The following is a 14,860-nucleotide window of genomic DNA, read 5'->3' on the forward strand; positions in this document are numbered from 1 at the left end:
ATTTCAGAAATGGAATCCAAATCTAGAAATTTTAGGCTAAAACGTTTCTCGTAGTATTAGGAATCTATTGGTGAAACCCTTTTTTGAAATTGGAGCTCAAATCAGATCATAATCATCCTTTTAACTAGAATTTTAAAGTTCTTGAAAGACCCAATTTCACCAATTCAAAATCACCCATTTTCAGGTTAAAATTCATAACTAATCAATAAGTTACAAATATTAGGGGTTAAAATCACTTATCCAATAGGTTTGCCTCGAAATTTCCTTTGAAAATTATAACACCCCTAAAAATTTTAAGCTAAGACCCAAATCATTCTTCATATGCGTATAGGTCCGAACCCAATGAATTATAATCGTATGTTATGTGTGAGATCAATTATTAAGTGTGGGAATTATATTGTATACGAACTAAGGATTATAAGGAAATCCTTGTATATGAAGAGTTTTACGACTTAATACCAATCAATTGAAAGGCCTTAAAGTCTTCTTTCAACTATTTTTGACCTTTCGTCAATCCAAGTTGTGTGCCAAAAGTTATGCTCATTTTTCTGTACATTACATAGTCTGCACGAATCATTACGCGAAGTATACATCAGTCATGCGGCCGCATGGCAAAGACAGTATTACTGTTAAGGTTATGCGAAGTACTACATGCACTAGCTTTCAGTTGTGCGATTGCACACGTTACTTCAGAGTTTTAAGTTTTTTTTGTCACGCTCTAGGAGAGGTGTTTTTGTCTTTCTTTTATCCCATAACCCTAAACTACGAGTATTAACTTTTTCCAAAAGTCAAAGTCAGTCAGTTTCCATTACTTCAACCCTCTCATTCACTCCTAAACTTTAATGCTCAAGAATTTCCAAGAAAGCATCAAGTTAGGGTTCTCTTTCAAGATTCTTCAGCAAGGTAAGTTCTTCTTCATAGATTTCAAGCTTTCCAAACCAAACTTCTTTATCTATTCATGAATCGCTAAGAGAAATCTTAAATCTTTACCATAGGATTTTTAAGAAAACGAATCCAAAAATTTTAAGAAAGGGTCTCTTGATTATTATTCTTCGAGTTCAATTATTCTTCAACTTTCAGTTATGTAAGGCTAACACAATATTGGACTGAGTTTGTCCATGTGCCCATTCATTTTTATTAATTCGAGTTGAGTTGAGTTGGAGTTTATGAGTTCCTTGAATTGAATTCTTAAGTTATCTATTGTCTTATTAAGCTCCTCGTACTTAATTAAATACATATTGATGATGTTCATGGTTGATTATTTGATTTGGATGCATGTTCATGTCTTCATTCACATGAACCCTAATTGAGGATTATATTTGATTTTATGCATTGATTGAGTTTGAAAGTATGAATGGTAAATGTCTTGCATGAGACTGAGTCAAACATGAGTTAAGTCTGAGAAGTCTTTTAATCATTATATTAAATATAAATATTTTGAGCATAAATGATGGTTTTGAGATAGATTTTTAATAATTTGGGATTGATTTTGAAAATATATTTTTCTTAAAGAACTTGATGATTTGAGCATGAGTCGAGCCCGAGTTGAATTGAAAGAGTCCTTAAGATTATAATTGTTTTGATCCCGATTTCACTATGAATTATTTGAGTTGAGATTGCATGTTTTAAAGATATTTAAGAGAGTTGAGTATTTATCTAAATGAGTGGATTGGATTGAGTTGATTTGAAAGAGCATAATGATTGAGATGAGATTGAGTTTTAATGAGAGTTCGATGAGGTTAGTCGAAACTTTTAATTGAACTGATTGGTTTAAGTTGCATGAGCATATTGAGTTTTGAGAGTAGTATCGAGCGCCGAATTAGGTGAGACTAAAACTCAATAACTACATAGCTAGTGTAGGAGAGGATTGAACCGTCAAGTCGGATGTCTCCTTTTTTATTATCCTGACAAGCTAGGACTTGATTGATTGTGGATCCAAGATGGTTGATTTGTCCTTTACCTTGGCAAGTATTGGAAAAACGTGAAAACGTCATCGTTTTGTTGTACATCATGTACTTATAGGTAGTTTAATTGTTGTCGGTTAAGAGAGACTCTCATATTGTGCATGAAAATATATGACATATTTTGAACAAGTTGCATATTACTGAGCCCTTCTTAAAGCATTGATATATTTTGTACTTCTATATCATATTGAGTTGGGTGAGTTTCATTCTATCTTGAGTACCTTTGATGTATTATTGTTTCATTTTGCCATATTACATACTCGTACATTCCACGTACTGGCGTTCATTTGGGACTACATCATTTTATGATGCAGGAACAGATATTAGAGATCATTAATAGGCACTTCGTTGAAGATCTATTTCTTTCCTGATATTGGTGAGACCTCCTTGCTTTTGGAGGGATCATATTCAGTTTTTTTCTTTCCATTGCTTATGAGTAGTTCTTTTGAGGTAGCTATGAACTTGTCATTGACACCATCTAGATAGTAGAGATAGAAGCTTCATAGACTAGATAGTGAAAGATTTGTTTTCAGGTCTTTAACTCTTGATTAGTTTTCTTTCAAACTACGTTTCTGATTAGAATGATTGAGATTGTTGATTGAGTTGGCCCAGTAAGATTTATTTTTCCCTTAAAGTAAGTCTTCCCTGAATGAATGAATATGTGATCAGGCCAAGTGGTTCACTTGGGAGCCAAAAATGGCTTCTGAGTACCGGTTACGTCTAGAGTACCTTCTCGAGGTGTGACAAAAATTTTCTACCCAAGTTTCACAAACTCGAAAATGGTGAAAATGGCTTAATCCCGACCTTTTAGGAAGTTACTGATTTAAGGAATTTTTATCCCTTCACAATCGCGACTCATTTAGCCCGCAATCGCGATGACCAACTCCAACACCCTTTCTAGATCACGGCCTTGACCTCGCGAATGCGACTCGAAGTCTCGCAAATGTGATGAATCGGATGGCTGGCACCATATAACAACAAAATTCAAGCAAGTCTCAAAGTCACAGAATCGATCCTCCGATTTGTTCTGAATTTCGTGCACACAAACTTTATATGTTACCATCTTAATTTCAACATTTTGGGCTCAATGGAACCATCAAAATTCAAATTCAAGGTCTCCTTGACCCGAAACCCGATAAGTCGCAACAAAACTAACTTTAGGCCTCAAACGCCAAATCAGGCTCGGGACCTCTAAAAATTCAATGGTCCTAGGCCTAAAATAATCCCCTAAATCCGATGGAGTAGTCGAAACTAAATTTCGATCATCGGATCTCCAAATGTTGACCAAAGTCAATTCTATGATCAAAATTTCAAGAAATTCCAACTTAGGATCTCAAATCCCCGATATAACTCCGAACCTGATTCTTTCAACTCTTCTAGAACAAATTCCACATTCCGAAGCTGATGGAATCAATGGTATTCTACTTTTAGATTCGAAAATCTGAATGACACCAAATATTACTCTTAAGCAACTTTAGGCCTCAAATTTCAAACTTTGCCAAAACCCTTGATTTTTCAAAGAATTTCACAATACCAACTTCGAATACTGATTAAACATAATTCGGACTGGGATGATTGAAATGGTCATTTTGCAAAAATTACCAAAAATGACCTTTAGGATCATTGCATTTGTGTTCCTACTAGTTTTGGTATAACTATTTTTCTTTTATCTCCTTTTTGGGTATTCTATCAGGTGTTCGATACGACCCATTTTAAGGCCCAACTTGTGTTGAAAAGTCTCACTTATCATACCTTCCCAACACGATCGTTATACTTCACCTATTTTACGATCGCTTACTTCACCTATTTTCGCATGGTGTGTTAGTAGCAAGGGTGGAGCTAGGAAGGGCTAACGGGTTCATTCGATAAAAAATTATATTATTTATATATAGTTAAAATTTATGTTTATGTAAATATAGTAATGCTGAACCCCTTTAATTTCTTCCTATATTTACTTCTTCATATTTTGAAACTCCTAATTGAAAATTTTGACTCTATCACTATTGATTATGTAGTACGAATTATTGTCTCGTTATATAATTTTGGATATTTTTATACCTTATGTCATAGTCTTGTTTTTAGGATGAGTTAAGTTTAATTTTCATTTTCTTGTACGTATCTAAGTCGGTCCATCCCTATTAATTATATATTTATCTAATATGGGAACCCTTGTTCAATGTTCACACCTGAGAAATATGCATGCATGCAAGGGTGTTTGAAGAATCTCACAATGATTAAGGGACGATTGTATGATTTTTTTCTTTTTTCATTAGTTGACATTGGGCGATGTCGCTTCATTTTCACATTTGAAGTTGTATTTAGACGTTGAATCGAATATAGTCTTAATGGACCCCTTTTTTTCTTTTAAGTGAAAAATAATGTTTAATTAATTAGTGAAAAAGAAAGAACATGTGGGAAACTTTGGGATCCATGCATTAGGGTTATGCTTATAATTTGATTATGACCATTTGATAGCAACACAATTTAAAATTAAATGAGGGTGAATAGATATGGAGCCCCCCTTTTAATATCCTTGTCTTTCTTTTGTATTGCATTTTTTTGTTCAAAAATCAAATATAGTACCATACTTGAAATTTAATTTTTATTTTTTATTTTTTGGTTTGGCAGATGCTGGTGCAGATCTGGATGCATGCTTTGGAAGTTGGGGAAATATTTGTAGGATTTAAGCTTAGAAAATATTTATTTCCACAACTCTTTAATTTTGTATTTAATCTTTTAGTACTTAACAAATAAATGGTTCTTTGTTGTTTTCCATTCAGTGTGTAACTGAAAATTTTGATAGCTGTATTTTGTTTCTTTTCCTCTTTTGTATGGTTGATCCATTGGCATTTATCTTCATCTAATCCTCTTTGACTTGGAGACAAACGACAAATTAAAGATTTAAATGTGCATGGTAGGTTTAGTGTTGAGAGAGAGTTGATTAATGAAAAACTATGTGGGAGCAAATAATGTTTGGGTAATAAAGGTAAAAATGGTAAATGAAGTTGAAACATTTTAACATTATTTACTTTATGGTCATTCATTAATTCAATTTGATCATATGACCAAATATTGTTTCGCTAGATAATCAGTATTGAAGTGTATCTTAATAAAAGGAGTGATAGTTTAGATAGATAAATGAAATAATGGATAGTGGTATAAAACTCGTGAAAAAATAATAGTTTAGATGTATTTTTGATTATTAAGCGTAAAAATAACAGTTTAAATGTATTTTTGACCATTAACACGTGTTACAAATTAGATGTGCTTCAATAGTTGACTAGATACTCCCCGTTACACTTGACGTTAGTAGTTGAATTTGTTGGACTTCAATCGCCTTCAAATTAATTTTTTAAAATTTAATTGATTTAAGTACACATTTATTACAGTAGGGTAATAGAACTGTTAAATTATTGAATTTTGATTTGAAAGATTGATTTGATTGCGAATGTTAATAGTAACAAATTAAAGGTCAATCAAGTTGTTCAAAGGAATATTTTTTTTAAAGTTAAATTTTGATATTTTATTGATGAAGTAATGAATATAAACACCAACTTATACCATTAAGGGCAAAGCCCATTTCTTACATGGCTCAATCGACTAGAAAAGAAATAAACAAACAAACAAAAACAAAACACATAACACTTTGAACCTCTCTGCCCCCTCTATCTTTTTGCTGAAGTTACTCTCAAATAGGGACATTTTAGTTTATCACTATTAATGATCTTTCTTCCTGTTACTTCTAAACTGCTGAAATCTTGGTAGTTGCACCCTTTTTTAGATATTGCAATATTTTTCAAGTAGTCTGCTAGTTGATTTTATTCCAAATATGCTGGAATGTATGTTGTTTGTCCTGTAAAGATGTTTTGATTTCTGTTATCATCTCTGTGATTATTCAAGGACATGACCATTTTCCTTCTAGAATCTTGTACAATAGCATAGAGTCTATTTGAATGATTATATTATTGTGTTGTTCCTGCCTGTTATGTTTACATACTTCTAGAATCGTCTTTGCCTCTGCTACAGTGTTAGTGGTGTTTTCAATAGTTACTCTCTCTGCATACAGTAAATCCCCTCTTTCATTTCTCAAAAAATAGGCATAGGAGCTTATACCTGGATTTCCCCTCGAAGCCTCATCTGTATTGTATTTTAGCCATCTTACTGTGGGAAATCCCAAAATACTCTTATTACCTTCATCTTGGGACTGTAACCTAACAATTATTTAATCATATCTGGCCAATTACTAGGACATTTCATATTAGGATTTCTCATTTGTATCGTCATGAAAATGTTTCTGGTAATATTATGGATAACTCTCTGAATTGAAATCTTTTTCCCCTTATGCTTCATTTTATTCCTCCTTCTCCAAAGTTCTCATATTATAAAGCTAGGGATAACTCTATAGAATGGTCTTGTTCCTTTATTAACAGTTGTCTCCACCATAGCATTATCACTCCCCTCAAGTGCAGTCCTTCAATGTTAAAACCTGCAAATGAACAAAAATAGGATCATGTCCTATTAGCTAAAAAAGATCTCAGGAACACATGAGCAAGTGTCTCTTGAGTAGGTTTTTCACAACACCAGCACCTAGATGGATCTTCCAATCCTCTTCTTTATGCCTTATATAATGCCAAGCTGATTTCACAGAAAAGGTTTTCTTATTGTCCATCATCCATACTGACTTGTCTAACTCAATAATTTATCCAGGAGGTTGAATATTATGACTGATATACTCTACTAGCTCGTGTGGCAGTATATCATTCAAAACTTCTATGTCCTATTTTCCCTCTTTACTAATTCATCAACTCTTTTGTAATTGTCTTTCCATTCATAGTCTTCTCCGATAATGGTGTACAAATTCTCCATTCCCATCCAGTTATCATGCCATACCGATGCTGATCCCTTTCTTAGTAGCCAAAAGATTTAATGCTCAATAAGATCTCTGGCTTGCAATATTTTCTTCTATACTTGTGATCCTCTATTTCCTATTCTCCACACCACTTCATTTGCATTCTCCTTTCAATAATACTTATTCCTTATATATTCACTCCATAGTGATGGCTTTGTTCGAAAATTCCACCAAAGTTTGCAAAATAGGGTCATTGATACATCTTCCATTAGTCTGAATCCTAGTCCTCCTTCCTTCTCTGTCAAGCATAAACTGCTCCACTTTGTCCAATGTCTTCCTCTCCCTCCAACACAAGTGCTCCAAAAACATTATGCCATTATTTTTTGAGTTTGATTCAATCCATTCATTGGAGGACTTATGACTGAAAGGCAATGAATGGGAGTGCTTTGTAGCACATGTTTTATTAGAATAGCTCTTCCTCCATAGGATAATAATTTTTCTTTGTATGCCTGAATTTTTGAACCACTCCTTTGTAAAATCTGCTGATAATAATACATTTTTTGCTTCCTTTTATAGTACATAGGGCATCCCAAGTAAGTGAGAGGGAATTACTTTCTTAGGATTCTTGTTGCTACCTCATCTATCATTGCTTTTCCTCTTGCTACAGAATGATGCATATAAATAACACTCTTCTCCTTGTTTATTTTCTGTCCAGAAATATCTTCGTATTTCTTCAAAGTATCTGTAATCATCTACATTTTCTCACTTCTATCTTGCACATTATAATCATATCATCTGCAAATGCTAAATGATTTACTTTGAGACTACCTCTTGGCATTCCAAACCTCTTAAAGTCTTTCTTCTTCGTAAGAGCATTTAGGGATCTAGACATAACTTCAACTACCAATATAAACAGGTTAGGTAAGAGAGAATCACCTTGTTTAAGTCCTCTAGATGATTTAAAGAATTCATTTGGTTGTCTATTTAGTAGAATCGAGTACTAGTTGTTACTGATTCATCTGAATACCATATCAATAACCCTTTTCCCCAAAACCTATTCTTCTTAATACCTTAGTTATGAATATCCATTATACCCTGTCATAAGCTTTCATCATATTCAATTTTATAACTAGATTTGGTGTCTTTCCTCTCTTTTTGATTTCAGCAATGATTTCTTGCACTAATAGCACATTTTCTGCTATACTCCTTCCTTGCACAAATCCTGCTTGTTCTGGAGAAATAATCTTAGGTAACACTGCCTTAAATCGTTCATGAATAATTCTTGAAAAGTTTTTATTCATGAAATTACTTAAAGAGATAGGTCTAAGATCTGAGAAAATATTCACATTAACTTTCTTAGAAATGAGCACTAAATTCGTATGAGTTATAAACCTCGGCAGCTCTACCCCTTCAAAGAAAGCCCTAACCATACTGTAAATATCCTCTCTAGTGATGTCCCATGTTTGTTGATAGAAAGCTCCTATCATTCCATCCAACCCTTCTGCATTATACTTATTTAGTCTCATGACTGCCTCTTTGACTTCGTCTACTGAAGGCATTCCCTGAAGTTGCTCTTTTTCTTCCTTACTAATCACGACTGGTAGTTCATTCAGCATTTTAAATTCATCCCTATCTGCTTGTTTTGTAAATTGCTTTATGTAGAACTCTTCAACTGTCTTTGCAATGTCTTCTTGATCCTCTAACCATTCTCCATCATCATTCTGGATTTTGTCCACTCTAAATCTGTTCCTTCTCCCCTTGACTATTGTATAAAAGAACTTTGCGTTTCTCTCCCCATCTGTCATGCCTCGAGAGGGTACCCTAGGCATGGCCTGTAATCAGAAACTATCTCTGGCCTACGAGAGAACCACTTGGTCTCATCACTCATTCGTTCATCAGCGGAAGACTTAAATAAAAATAAGAATACTTATGTGGGCTCGCTATCATCAATATCAAATGAAATAAATAATTCTTAGAAGAAGTAGTTTCAAAGGAGAACTACTCCAATTACATCATCAAACAATGTCTATAAAGCCTCTAACACTATCAGACGGTGCCAATGACACTACCTCAAAAGAAACATAATACTCAACAATGATAAAAGGATAAAGAGTTCCTCCGAATACAAGGACTCACCAAATAGCTGAAAAGTAATGATCTTCAACGATGCTCCTATTGAGGATCTCTAACACCTGTATCTGCATCATAAAACGATGCAAGTCGAATGACGTCAGTACATGAAATGTAGGAGTATGTAAAATGGCAGGAAAGTAAAGACAGATATCAAGAAACTCCTCTTAAAAAGACTCGACTCCGAACTCAACATCATCTCAACATCAATATGTAATACAAGTTTAAAAATAATAATAATAAGCAATGCTTACTCAGTTGGGAGTTTCTCTAATCGACAACCATTATTTATGAGCTAGTGATGATACAACTAAGTGATGTCGTTGCCACATCCATCCAATACCTTGTCAGGGTAAAGGACATCACCATCTTGGATCCAATCATCAAAGTCCTCTATTTGGGACTTAAGAGGTATAGCAACCATCCTACGTTGGCTACGTAGTTCTGGGTTTGAGTCAATTAAACTCTTACCCAACTCGGTGCTCAATACTACTTTCAAAATATGTGTTCATATTAATATCATCATCTAGTCTTATTGGAAAAATATCAAACTCATCTTATTACCTCTTCATCAATCATTACACTTCAAAACATTATTTACATCTCATTAAAACATCTTGCTCAAAAACATCATTTACTCAAATTCATTTAAACTCAATTTTTTTGATCTTTCAAAACTTAATAAAATACATATATAGTATTAATTCAAATCACTCTTTTTGTCAATAAATATTAAAAGCCAACATCTTTACTCAAAACACGTGTAAAAATATTCATGAACATCAAATTAATTAGGGTTTATGGAAAAATAGCCACGACTAATAATTCCAATAATATAAGAGATAAAAATAATAATAATCTCAATGCATAAATATATCTAACTCAATAGAAGAAGAATTAGCTTATTTAAAATTCAAGAATTTGGGTAAAACTCAACTATAACTCAATTATGATTAATTTAAATATTTGGCGCATGGATGAACTCAATCTAATGCTATGAATAGCCTTACATACCTGGAATTCTAAGCTTTACTCCGAATTAAAAAACTCAATGACCACACTTGAACTCCTAGCTTTTTTTCCTCGCCAGAGCATTTTGTGTACTACCCGGAATATAAGAATCACCGGAATAGTATTTCTACACTACTAAAAACTAAAACTATATTTGAGAATGAGTAAAGAAGTGTATAGAAATAAGAGTTATTTGAGAAATCTTGATGAATAAAATGAGGAAATAAGGTGGTATTTATAGATGTGGATGAGAGACCTAACAATAAAGAAAAATAGTTACAATGGATGATCTTGAATATTCAATGGAGGATTGTGATCTCATGGATGATATCAAATGAAGGACTATTGATGTCATTGCTAATGCTAAATGGATCTAGATCTTTCTATGGTTGGTGAGATGAACCTTCTTTTAAAGGAATACCCTTTCTCGGAGCTGCATTTGAACAAGATAACTTCTTAATTAGGATTTGGTGTCTCATATGAATTGTATATCTAGAAGTATACTTTCATGTCATTCAAGAATTAACTGATTTGAAGCATCCTACCATGAGATATGATTTTTCTTCTATAAATACTTCATTTCATCACAACACCATATCTTGTAAAAATTAATTTATTTGACCTATGTATCCTTCGAATATTAAGATATGGTATCATAAAAGTTGTAGGTAATGTCGTTGGAGTTATTTAAAAATTTGAATCACCTAATTTAGACTATTCTATAAAAATTTATGCCCAAAATATAGAAGCAGTATCATTTTTATCGAAAATTGAAATACCACATACAACGTTTTAGGGGGTGTTACACCATCCTTGAATCATTCCATCCCTGCTTTCTATTTCCAGAATTCTTCCTCCCTAGAAAGTTATTTTTTAAGCTCCTCTTGAGTTTTGTGAAGCTTTTTCCTGTTGGCTTCTGATGGGCCCATCTCAAATTGAGTTTTCTGAACTTTAATGACTTCCTCCAAAGTGATTATCTCCTGAAATATATTCCCAAAAGTATCTTTACTCCATTTGGCCAAAGATTTCTTTAATCTTTTAGCTTATGATGGAATAAGATAAAAGGATCCCCTTCAAAATCTGCTTTCCAGTGTTGCTTTACCACCTCCTCAAAAGAATTTTCTCTTAATCAGAAATTAAGAAATTTAAACGGTCTCACTGTTATCTCCTCAGTGGTTTTGAAGATAATTAGAAGAGGTGTATGATCTGATCCGTTTCTCACTAAGTGCTCCACCTCCAATACTGCAAATAGATCTTGTAATTTATAATTGCCCATCACCTTATCTAGCCTTTTAAAAATTCACTCTGCATTTGTTCTACCATTCCACCAAGTGTATTTACCTTCTTTAAATCCCTTATGCTCTAGATTACACACATTAATACAGTGATTGAAGTCCCTAACTTCCCTTTCGAATATTGGTAGACCTCCTAGCTTCTCCTCTTCATTGTTTATTATATTGAAATCTCCCCCTATCAGCCAAGGGTCATTGATACTATCTGTCAACTCCTTCATGGATTCCTAGAGCCTTTGTTTTTCACCTTGTGTACTTTAGCATATACAATTGATACCACCACTTTTGTGCCCAACCCTTAATTTTGAACTTTGAGTGTTAGCATCTGCTCTTCATCTCCTTCTGTAGAGTATTTCAGTGCTTCATCAATGAATGCCCAAATTTTTCTATTCATATTTGCCACTACATGTTTCATCCCGTGCTTCCTTCTGAAAATCTCTAGTTCTTGCTTTTCCTCAAATGGTTCTAAAAGACCCACAAAGTAAAATTGATTTCTTTTATGAAGATTAATAAGCCTAGTAAATGCCTTTTGAGTGTTTGCTGATCTAATATTCTAAATTAGAGCTCGTATTGATATTTTGTATTCTTCATAATCGTTCTCGTAGATCTTGAAGAAGTTTGTGCCGCATTGAGTTTTCCTCCCCATTACTTCTTTGGCTTGGTATGTGATGCTTTTACTCTGCTTATCTATTTAGGAGATAAATCTCCTTCTATAGCTACCTTCTCTATGTTTTGTGTCATATCTTTCTTTTCATTATTTGACCCTGTTGATTTCATACGTCCCTTCTGATTATCCTTCTGTATTGCTAGGGGATTACTTCCTCATTACTTGGTTCATAAATCACCATGGTTCCAGCCTTTTCCTCTTCTTCATTGTTTTGTCCCTCTTTTACATCTTGTTCTTCTTTATTTTGTTTTGCATCAACTTCCCCTTCTCTTGTTCCTCTGCAATTGTTTCTTTGTCATTTTGGTTTTTTGGTTGTATCTCAGTTTGCCTTATATCAGATTCCTCTTCCTCTTGTCCTTTTCCAATTATCACTTGTTACCCCTCTTCTTGTCACCTAAAATTCCTTATCACCCATTCTTTCGTGCTTCTGTCAAACTTATTTGTATTATTAGTTTCCTCATGTTGTTCTTCCTCTTCTCTCAATGCAGTAAAAAAATTATCATCTTGTACGTCCTTCTTCCCTTCTATATGCCCATATTTATCCCTTTTATATTTGTTCCTCCTTCGAACCATCCACTCTTGTTTGTTGTGTTTTGATCCCACAATATTTTCACTCGTCAACGTTTTTTTTTCTTACCCTTTAGCTCCTTGCTTATTTTTGAGTTCTTTTTCCTCCTGATTCTGCTCTTTTTCAATCCTTGAATCATACAGTTCCGAATGGATTGCCCAACAACTTTGTTCGTCATGTCCTTAAAAGCAACATTCCTTACAATATTTGGGCATGTAGTCATATTATACTTTGATCCACTTAAGCTTTATAACCCCTGTCACATCTTCTTCTGTTATTCTAACCCTTTGTGGCAACTTCGTAGTCAAATCTATCTCTATTTTAACTTTAGCATAACTAGGTCTCGTCTGATTCCTCGTTGCCATATCTATCATTAGTGGCTTACCTATTGTTGCAGCTATAGAGAAAATTGTCCCTTTCGCAAAAAATTTAGGTGGAAGATCTGGAAAGGATATCCATGCTAGTCCTATCATTATTTCAACATCTAGTTCAAACCAAGGGTCCCATTTTAGTGTTCTCATATGCCAATAATTCTCTCTCACTTTCACATAGAAGACTGATGTTGAAAGTAGATGCACATAGTCCTCGAAACTTGTGAGTCTGATTAAAATATGTCTTTGTGTCCAAAACACCTCACTTTTAATTCCACATTGACTCGATATTGTTCGCCTCAACTCCATTATGTCAGGTTTACCATAAGAGAATTTGTCAATAATGGCAAATTGTAGGTTTTCCTGAATGATAAGAGATCTGACTTCTGATGCTTTCCAAGTGATATTTAGTTCTCCATGAATTATTACTACAGATTTGGGGGGAACACTGATCTATGGTGTGGTGGTCAATTTTAATTTAAGAATATTGGCAAACTGGAATTTATTTGGTTCATTATGTTTAGTATTTTGTGGATCTGAATTATTTTTCAGAGGTAGGGTGGAAACTCCTCCGATGGGGTAGTCCCACCGGCAGTGGCTACGGCCATGACGGCCTATTTAGCAAGGTTATAACTTATAATTCCTCAAGACAAAATCCAGCAAATAGATCGAACAAAAAAACTATGTAGAATAACAAATAAAAGTAGCAGCAAAGTAGTAATGCGAGTGAAGAAGATTTAAAGAGATCATACAAGTGATTAGCTATAAAATGGTATCCAGATAGGAACAGTCAAAATAATAAGGAAGCAGAAGCAAAATTCAAGGAGATTTCCGAAGAATATGATGTGCTTACTGATAGTCAGAAACATCAGATCTATGATTTGTACAGTGAGGATGTGTTGAAGTCTGGTCAATTTGCTTCGGCATCGCCAACTAGTGTTGTAGTGGTACTGATAACGGTAGAGGATTTAGATTCAATACGCGTGATGCAGAGGATATTTTGCTGAGTTTTCAGTGGATCTGAAGGGTATAATGGTGGTTCTGGTGCCGGAATAGGTCGAAAAGCAGCGCCGGATATGCCCTCTTCCTGTTCGTTGCTAGTTAGATCTGCAGTCTGACCTTTCAACACTGGGTTTGTTCAAAGGAAGACTCTTAATTAAATATCAAATTTACTAATTAAATCATTAATTATCAAAATTAGAGTTGTGTTTTGTATGTTAGATTTTAATGCTAAAAGAGGAAGTACAAATTAAAGTTGTGTTTTGTATGTTAGATTTTGATACCAAAAGAGGAAGTACACATTTAAGTTGTGTTTTGTATGTTATATTTTGTTGTTGAAATAATTATTTCTCCCTTTCTTTTTTTCTTCTAATTATTTTGTCCCTCAAAGTTCAGTTTAGATGTTAAACTTCTCCCAAAAATTTGACAATATAGGCACATCCTACTTGCTATGCACTACACTGCAATAGACGTTCCCTTGAAAATCGACAATCTACATAAAAAAATATTTTTAGGTTAATTATTATCTTTTTCTAGAGTACTTTTTCTTTATTACTATTCATAACATAATTACTTTTAATAGTCAAAATTATCTCACTACTCTTTTTATCTTTCTTTTTCTCCTTCTCTATTCAGTGTCTTCTTCTTCACCTAGCGTCACCGGAGATAGTTTCTACGGTGAACAAAACAACAAACAATCACTATCCCAACTCTCATTTTCCTTTCTCACCTCCACACCACCACCTAATAGATAACAACAAAAAATAACGCATCAATTAAATCAAAAACTCATCAAATTCCAACCAATAATATGAGCTCTTCGAGCTCCATGAAAATCAGTGATGGTCATGTCCTATTCCTTTTTTTCCTTTCATGTTATTTTTTATTTTATTTTTATGTTAGAACTCCGTTGGAGTTTAAATCTGATCGAAAAAAATTTTCTTTGGCAACAATTCATCTTCAGTTGAAGTCAATGAGAGACAATGGGTGATATGAATTGTTGTGGTGT

General features: G+C 33.7%; 1 long non-coding RNA gene across 1 annotated transcript; it reads right to left on the bottom strand.

Moving 5' to 3' along the window:
* Nucleotides 1-8,759: 8,759 nt before the first annotated feature.
* LOC129889401 (uncharacterized) lies at nt 8,760-14,340 on the bottom strand. Its single transcript, XR_008766906.1, has 2 exons — nt 13,706-14,340; nt 8,760-9,011 (listed from the first exon to the last, which is right to left on the bottom strand). It is a non-coding gene; the product is annotated as an uncharacterized LOC129889401 (long non-coding RNA).
* Between the last annotated feature and the right edge of the window lie 520 nt (nt 14,341-14,860).

Source organism: Solanum dulcamara, chromosome 5 (assembly GCF_947179165.1).
Source record: "Solanum dulcamara chromosome 5, daSolDulc1.2, whole genome shotgun sequence".
NCBI classification, from domain to species: Eukaryota; Viridiplantae; Streptophyta; class Magnoliopsida; order Solanales; family Solanaceae; genus Solanum; species Solanum dulcamara.